The sequence below is a fragment of the Macaca mulatta genome, chromosome X (genome assembly GCF_049350105.2).
Source record: "Macaca mulatta isolate MMU2019108-1 chromosome X, T2T-MMU8v2.0, whole genome shotgun sequence".
NCBI classification, from domain to species: domain Eukaryota; kingdom Metazoa; phylum Chordata; class Mammalia; order Primates; family Cercopithecidae; genus Macaca; species Macaca mulatta.
The window spans coordinates 44,004,462-44,013,812 of NC_133426.1; the positions used below are offsets into that span (position 1 = coordinate 44,004,462).

General features: G+C 40.6%; 1 pseudogene; it reads left to right on the forward strand.

Annotated features, from left to right (window-relative positions):
- The first annotated feature begins 1,387 nt into the window (after nt 1–1,387).
- On the forward strand, nt 1,388–2,991 carry LOC702313 (RNA-binding protein 39 pseudogene; annotated as a pseudogene).
- Nucleotides 2,992–9,351: the final 6,360 nt, after the last annotated feature.

The window sequence follows — 9,351 nt, forward strand, 5'->3', positions numbered from 1 at the left end:
AAGTGAAAAGTCGGAGAAGGTCAGTAAAGAAAGTTAGTTGCAAAGGTACAGTTCAAACCTTTTTGACTCCATATCCCATGCTCCTTTTACTACTTCCGGCTGCCTCCTCACATTTCACATTTTACATGAACCTCAATTGCTGAAAGCTTCTCAAAGCATCAGTATCAAATATGAGATTTTTTTCACAGAGAGTGGCAGCCAATTGTCCTGTAAGCTTGTGTTTATGGACTGAACACATGAAAAAAGTAGGTGGATATGAGATCTCCTGTCCAGAGTGTCAAAATGATTGGAAAGGTACAGAGCTGAGAAGGAAGAATCTTTTCATCCTTATAATTTTATGTTATCCTGTGCAGTAACTGTTTAATGAGAATTGGTGTGATCTCTCTGTGTTGACAGAAGCATACTTGCGTTACAGTAGAGTCCTACATTGCCTTTTCTTGGTTTGAAGGTAATCTCTTGAATAACTGACCCTTGGTTGCATTTTAATGCTGACCATCTAAGAGTGTAAATAAGAATTCATGAGAAAATTATTTAACCAGTAGAATTCAGCACTAGCAAAGCACTCTCACATCAGATAATTAAATTCAAACATACAAAACTGTTGCATTAAATGCAGTAAGGTTTGATTGATTGGGAGTCCATTAATGCATCATGATTTAATTTAGCTGATGTTAAATTTAATTTAATCTAGCTGACGTTTACCTCTGCACTTTCTCTGAAGACAGAATGTGCGAAGAAAATTACTATAGCGTGAAGCAGCGGCCGCCATTCCAGGGAGCTTGCCGACGCTGTCGCAGGGGTGGATCCTGAGCTGCCAGAGCTGCAGTCCTGCTCTTCCCGCGTGGGCTTCTCTTTTCTTTTCTTTTCTTTTTTTTTTTTTTTTGAGACAGAGTCGCGCTCTGTCGCCCATGCTGGAGTGCAGTGGTACAATCTCGGCTCCCTGCAAGCTCCGCCTCCCGGATTCCAGCAATTCTCCTGCCTCAACCTCCCAAGTAGCTGGGACTACAGGCATGTGCCACCACGCCCGGCTAATTTTTTCATTTTTTGGTAGAGACGGGGTTTCATCATATTGGCTAGGCTGGTCTCGAACTCCTGACCTCGTGATCCGCCCGCCTCGGCCTCTCAAAGTGCTGGGATTACAGGCGTGAGCCACCAGCCACCGCACCTGGTCCCGCGTGGGCTTCTCTAATTCCATTGTTTTTTTGAGATTCGCTCGGGCCTAGCCATTCTCGCAGCCCGATATTCGGGTTGGGCAGTCCCGCGGCCTGGGCGTAGGGACTTAACAGTAACAACAGCAGCGGCGACGGGGGCGGTGGCAGCAGCCGCAGTCTCTTCCCAAACACGAGCACCACAGGCGCCCGAAAGCCGACACAGGCGTTTAGAGAAAATGGCAGACGATACTGATGTTGAAGCTTGAGGTTCCTTACAAGAAGGCTGAGAACCAGTTGAGCAGGGCCAACGGCCATGAAGAACGTAGCAAAAAGAGGAAAAAAAAGCAAGAGCAGAAGTCGTAGTTGTGAACGAAAGAGAAGCAAAAGTAAAGAACGGAAGTGAAGTAGAGATAGAGAAAGGAAAAAGGGCAAAAGCCATGAAAGGAAGCGAAATCGAAGCAGAGAGGAGAGGGAGCCGTTCCGGAAGTCGAGATCGAAGATTTAGAGGCCGCTACAGAAGTCCTTATTCCAGACCAAAGTTTAACAGTGCCATCTGAGGAAAGATTGGGTTGCCTCATAGTATCAAATTAAGCAGACGACGTTTCCGAAGCAAAAGTCCATTCAGAAAAGACAAGAGCCCTGTGAGGGAACCTATTGATAATCTAACTCCTGAGGAAAGAGATGCGAGGATAGTCTTCTGTATGCAGCTGGCGGCAGGTATTTGACCAAAGGATTTGGAAGAGTTTTTCTCTACAGTAGGAAAGGCTGGAGACGTGAGGATGATTTCTGATAGAAATTCAAGACGTTCCAAAGGAATTGCTTACATGGAGTTCGTCGATGTTAGCTCAGTGCCTCTAGCAATAGGATTAACTGGCCAACGAGTTTTAGGAGTGTCAGTCAATAGTACACGCATCACAGGCAGAAAAAAACAGAGCTGCAGCCATGGCAAACAATGTACCAAAGGGAAGTGCTGGGCCTAAGAGGCTTTATGTGGACTCATTACACTTTAACATAACTGAAGATACGCTTCGTGGAATCTTTGAGCCTTTCGGAAGGATTGAAAGTATCCAGCTGATGATAGACAGTGAAACTGGTCGATCCAAGGGATATGGATTTATTACATTTTCTGATTCAGAATGTGCCAAAAAGGCTTTGTAACAATTTAATGGATTCGAACTAGCAGGAAGGCCAATGAAAGTTGGTCACGTTACTGAACGTGCTGATGCTTCGAGTACTAGTTCATTTTTGGACAGTGACGAACTGGAAAGGACTAGAATTGATTTGGGAACAACTGGTCGTCTTCAGTTAATGGCAAGACTTGCAGAGGATACAGGTTTGCAGATTCCACCAGCTGCACAGCAAGCTCTACAAATGAGTGGCTCTTTGGCATTTGGTGCTGTGGCAGAATTCTCTTTTGTTATAGATTTGCAAACAAGACTTTCCCAGCAGACTGAAGCTTCAGCTTTAGCTGCAGCTGCCTCTGTTCAGCCACTTGCAACACAGTGTTTCCAACTCTCTAACATGTTTAACCCTCAAACAGAAGAAGTTGTATGGGATACAGAGATTAAAGACGATGTGATTGAAGAATGTAATAAACATGGAGGAGTTATTCATATTTATGTGGACAAAAATTCAGCTCAGGGCAATGTGTGTGTGAAGTGCCCATCAATTGCTACAACATTGCTGTCAATGCATTGCATGGTAGGTGGTTTGCTGGTAAAATGATAACAGCAGCATATGTACCTCTTCCAACTTACTACGACCTGTTTCCTGGTTCTATGACAGCAACACAACTACTGGTTCCAAGTAGACGATGAAGGAAGATATAGTCCCTTATATATATAGCTTTTCTTCTTTCTTGAGAATTCATCTTATCTTTTATTTAGATAAAAATAAAGAGGCAAGAATCTATTGTCATTTGTATACAATTCCTGTTACCTTGAAAAAATAAAAATGTTAACTGGAATGCAGCGTGCTCATTCTCCCTAAAGAGCAAATCCCACTGTATAAAAAACTGTTCTCTTGTTCTGCCTTTTAAAATGTTCGTGTAGAAAATTAATGAACTATAGGAATAGCTCTAGGAGAACAAATGTGCTTTCTGTAAAAAGGTAGACCAAGGATGTAATGTTTTTGATGTTTCAGAAGCCTAACTTTTTACACAGCAGTTACATTTCACATTTCACTAATGTTGATACTTGGCTAATGGTTGAGCAGGTTTCTGAAATACACATTTACTGTATGGGAATACAAGACAGCTAAAGGGCTGTTTGGTTAGCATCTCATCTTGCATTCTGATCAATTGGCAAGAAAGGGGGATTTCAAAATTATAATATTTCTTGGTAGTATCTTTTCAATTAATTTATCGGTAAAAGTTTCTTCGTAAATACTATGTGTTCTGGTGTGTCTTAAAATTCCAAACAAAATGATCCCTGCATTTCCTGAAGATGTTTAGTGAGAGTCTGGTAAGCAAAGCAGTCTGAGAAAGAAATAGGAAATGCAGAAATAGGTTTTGTCTGGTTGCATATAATCTTTGCTCTTTTTAAGCTCTGTAAGCTCTGAAATGTATTTTTGGGTTACTTCAGTGTGTTTGACAAGACAACTTGATATTTCTATCAAACAAATGACTTTCATATTGCAACAATCTTTGTAAGAGCCACTCAAATAAAAGTCTCTTAAAAAGGCAAAAAAAAAAAAAAAGAAAAAAAAAGAAAAAAGAAAATTACTATAGCGTAAACAAGAATGGGTGAAGGTATGTCATCTTGAGTAAGCCAAAATAATTGTTTTAAGAAACCTTGGCACATTCATTGTAAACCAATCATATCCAACCCATTATGTGGGTATGGAGTGGCTGTGTGCCCAGTCTGTTGAATCAGTCAGTGAATAAATGAATACAAAACATGCAGCTTTCCTACCCCTCTTGAAGAAGGCCTATAATTGTGTGTCTGTCCACCAAAATGGTGGTTCTCAGTGTGGTCCTCAGACCAGCAGCATCTGCATCAACCGGGAGCTTGTTAGAAATGCCAATTCTCAGGCCGCAGCTCAGACCTATGGACTCAAATACTCTGGTCGTGGGGCTCAGCCGTCCCTGTTTTAATAAGCCCTCCAGGGGATTCTGGTGCATGCTTAAGTGTGAGAATACTGCACAAGAAAATGGTTGTTTGTTAGATGCCTCAGTGTTCTTAATTACACTCCAAAGAAAGAATTGTCGTTCTTTCTGAGTATTCTGTTCTTGAACTTTTTCACTGTTTCATGGAAGCATCTCCCCAATGAATTCAGGGAGATGAACCACAACTCAGTGTTTGTTTTTAGTGATTCCAATAGGTCAAACTGATGCCCATTGTCCTGACAGAGGAATGAAGGCTCAGCTGCTGGGCCTGGCTGGGCCTCCTGCTGGTTGAGGAGAATGGAAATTGACCAGGATGTGGAGATCTCAAATGGTTGCAATAACTTCCAAATCTATTTTTCTCTTTCTCCTATTTAGGTTGTGTTGCAAATGAAATCCAATCCATATTTTCCCTAATTTACATTTAAAATGGTTCAAATGTTATGTTGATAGGAGATGAGTGAGTCCCCAAGAGACCTTATGAACCTACTAAAACTTAATCTTCAAAACAGGAAGTTGCACTTTACCCAGTGCAAACAAAGTTTAGCACGAAAAGGCCTGATTTGTATTTAACTTTCTTAGCCCAAAAATTTGGAATATATTTTAATTTTCAAAACACATTCTCTCCCATTCTCCCTACCATCATCAATCACATCTGCTGCCTTTCCTTCTCATATAAACTAAGATGTGAGAGCTCTAACCTTATTTTCATAATCATATTCTTGTCTTTTATGGCTAAGGGATCATGAAACTCTGGAAATACACTAGTTACCTCTAAGATTAATTCAGTTCAACAACCATTTATTGTTGCCTGCACCAGGAAATAGGACTGGCCTGTGGTGAGAAAGGAGATTTAAAAAAAAAAAAAAATTCAGAAATGAGTTGATCTTAGCTGAGAAATGACTATTTGGTGCACTAAATATATGTTTGATCATCATTTGCCCCGATTGCTTGAGCATAAGACATAGCCTCTATATTAGATCTCTGAAATTTTTTTGGAGATTCTGAAGAGGATCTCCGTATTAGAGAACAAGCAATTTAATTAGTGGCTAGAGGAGGAGGAGGAGGAGGAGGAGGAGGAGGAGGAGGAGGAGGAGGAGGAAAGAGAGAGAACTGTGGCAACCTGCCTAGGCCAGGACAGGACACAGTCAAGCTGTCTTGTACCCAGCTCCTCTATGTTCCCGTGGTACTTTGTACATACTCCCATCTAGTACTCCCCCTCAAGGCAACTAATGATATACACATCTATTTCTCTTAATAGGACCATGAGCCTTTTGAAGGCAAGGGCTGCTTTTTTTTCTCAAGGAAGTTGTGTTGAGTTGCCCCTGCTGCTCAATACAATGTGCATACTTCAACTGCTTCTCTTAGGTTGTTTGCAACTTGAGGCCTCATGGAGGATTACAGAGATATTATCACTTTGGCCTTACACCTAGGAGAAGAGGCTCCCAGCCAGTGTAGGGCAGGGCTTTTTTAAATTTTAAAATGCCAGAATTTAGGAATTCTTTTCCTTTATGGGAACCGATGGCCAGTAACTAGGTGTGGAGGCAGAAGAGCCCTGAGGAAATATGGTGAAAATAGGGAAGACAGAGAGATGAACTTCCCTCACCCCCACCTCCATCCCCACTCCATTCAGTGCCTCATCCCGAGCCAGTGTGTCAGTGTGCAAGTTATTATTGCTGTATAGCAAATCCCCCCAAAATTCTGGTTTTATAAAGGCAGCAATCACTGTATTATCTTTCCAAGCTTTTGCGAGTCAGGAATTTAGGAAGGGCTCTGTTGGGGTGGTTCTGGCATAACATTTCTTGCTGCAGTTGCAGTCAGGTAGTAACTAGAGCTGGAATAGGTGGGGGACTGGAGCAACCAGAACCTGGATGGCCATTTTTCTCACTCTTCATGAAGTCACAGGGCCTCTCCACATAGTCCCTCCATGTGGGACTTCCTAAAAGCATGGAGACTAGACTGTTTACAGGGAGACCCAGGATGGCAAGCATTAGTGTTACAGTAAGCAAGGTGGAAAGCTGAGTGGCCTTTTATGAACTAACCTCAGAAGTCTCATTGTGTGACTTCTGTCATAGTTTATCAGTTGAATAGTGCCACAAAGCACACCCAGTTTCACAGAGAGGGGACATGGCCACCCCTCCATGATAGAAGGAGTGTCAAAACCACGTTGTAGAAGAGTGTGTGAGATGGGAGATACTGTTTCAGACATCTTTGGGGAATATATGATTTGCCATGGCCAGGAAGAGAGCTAACAGCTCTAACGTCTTTTTCCTTCCCGCCAAAATGGTTTCCTTAACCCCTTTCTCTCCCCACCAACACACATACACACCCTGCACTTTTTATTCCAGTTATATTTTTGTTTTTGTTTTACACTGAAGGAATCTGGCATAACATTAATGTTAAGAAGCCCTAAGGTTTCTGTCTAAGGAATGTGAATTTAGGTTCCATAAAACTTAAAAATGTCATAGGTTTGACTGTTCACATAGATTCCCAAGTAATTTTCCTAGGAAAGACTATTTCAAGTCCTGTTGGTGGGGAAAAAGGTAGATGAAAATCAATATCGATGGGTAGCATTGTACAAAAAAATGTGTGCTGTAGGTTATATTACCACAGAGGTAGTTTCCTGTGGAAACTTTTTCCCCCTAAAAAAGGTTTGACCATTCAACGGTGAAACCTGTTCACATACATTCTCAAGTAATTTTCCCTGGAAATACTATTTCAAGTTATACATACCTCCCAAATAAACCTGTGTACCACCAGTCGTTTACTGATGGTAAAGCTCAATTTTAAAATATTTTGAGAAACAGGACAAAACTTGGGTGGGGAAATCTAATTTTCTATTATCCAAAGAAAAGTCAATTAATTAGTATTAACATTTGAAAAGACAAGATTAAAGTTTGTACCTTTTCCAAAGGTAATTTGTAGCATGTTCAATAGTAGCTGTCATATACTGGCAAAAAAAAAAAAAAAAAAAAAAAAAAAAAAAAAAAAAATCACTAATAAATCCATTCACAAATTGTAGATGATTTTCTTTTTCTAGAAATTTTAACTTTTTAAATAAAGAACTGCCAGATTTTTAAGTTTCACTGAAAGTATCTAAAGCAAGCAGCAAGTAGCTATTGAGCTTGGTGAGATAATGACTATTTTCTTTAATTACCTTCCTACCAAATGTTGTGCTATTGAATATATTCTACACATAAATCATTCCAAAGGCAAGACTCAAGCCATCACAGATTTACATTTCACAAAGAAATATAAATTACCCTTGTCTCTATTTTCCACATTGATGATCTGTGTAATGAGCTGAAGAGGTAAGACTCAGGAAACCATCTTCATTAACAGTAAACTAAGAACAATTAATAACATTTTTTAAAAGAAGGAGGAGAAGCCATTACCCGGGACTAGATAATTGAATTGTATAAACTTATTGAAGCTTTACTGTAACTATAAGTATGTTTGCAAGTAATTATCACCCACAGCATAAATAACTTTATAATATTCTACCTGAGTCAGCGTTAGTCAGATTTGCAAAACACAAAGGAAAATAAGCAATTAGTTGATTCCTTATCCAAGAAAAGCATATTACTTAGTTACAAATAGTTCCAAAATTCCCAGGGGAATGAGTGGGCAGAGACTGGTCCTGTACAGCCTATGACCCAATGTCAGATGTGGCAAGCAGGTCCCCTGTTGACAGGAAGGCCACCTTCTGGTAAATTGCAGTCCAAGCTTCCTTTACGTTTCTGAAAGCCCTTAATAATAACACGGAGTTGTAAAATATGGAAGTCTGAGGGCTGGTATTATAACCTGAGACAGTTTTGGGAATCTTCATATGGGTAGTACCTGAAGTACACCTCTTGATTATTCCCAGAAGCAAATTTTCAGAAGATCTTCTGCCAAGAGCTTCAGGTCTGTGAGAGAAAAACCTTGGGGGTGGGGGGTAGGGGGGAAGGTAGGGGGTACATAACCATGCTGTGAAATTCCTGGGCTAAATATTCATTTCAAAACAATAAGGTAGAAATGGAAACACTGAAATAGTCTATAAACTATCTAAATATTGTCACTACATGATTTTTCTTATTAATGCACTCATCTCTCTCCCTGTCAAAACTTCTGGCTGCTTTGTTGAATCCTATCAAATAATTATTGGGGACTCATTTTTCTGGAATGAACAGAGGGCAGGATCAACTTCTCTGAAGCTGAAGTTTAGAGGGATGTCTGTATTTGAAATCTCACTTGTATAACACCCAGCCATCTTATTGCCCATGATTCTTGTGGACAAGAAACCAACCAAGGCATGTGTTTGAATGATTATGGTCTCTAACCTGAGCCCGAGACTGGTAAATTGCCAGGTGCTGACTCCTCACCAAAAGCATTTCTGCCTGGCTCAGTCTTAATTGTCACAGCTGTTTCTCTGAGTACGTATGGGATGTGGTGCCCTAGTTCTTCCTAGGAATGTGCTTCTTGAATGAAGGAAACATGTTATCTGCTTCTTATCTGATTATATGTTTATAAATGCATACCTACTTCTAACCTTGTCCACAGGCCAATTTTGGGTCAGCTGAAGGCACTCATTTGTTGTCTTAACTTTAGAAACTCTGTCCCAATAATTTAAGAAAGCCTAATCGGTAAAAGCCATCAAATTTCTAGGGAGATTTTTTTTTTTTTAAATACACAAGGTGTTATTAAGCAGAGTAACTTGATTTGTACTTTTTCCCTTTCATTTTCCATAGGCTAACAGACTGAATGTTTGAGGTCCCCTGACCCCCGGTTCATATGTTGAAGTTCTAATTTCCCAGATGATGGTATTAGGAGGCGGGGCCTTTTGGAGGTGATTAAGTCATGAAGGGAAAGCCCTCATAAATGGAATTAATGCCCTTATAAAAGACACTCCCCCCAAGAGCACGCATCATCTTTCTACCAGGTGAGGATATAATGAGAAGATGGTTGTCTGCAACCAGAAGAGGGCTTGCACCAGGAACAAAATCAGCCAGCACTTCATCTTGGACTTCCCAGCCTAAAGAACTGTGAGGAATACATGTCTACTGTCTAAGCCACCCAGTCTATGGTACATTGTTACAACAGCCCAAACAGACTAAG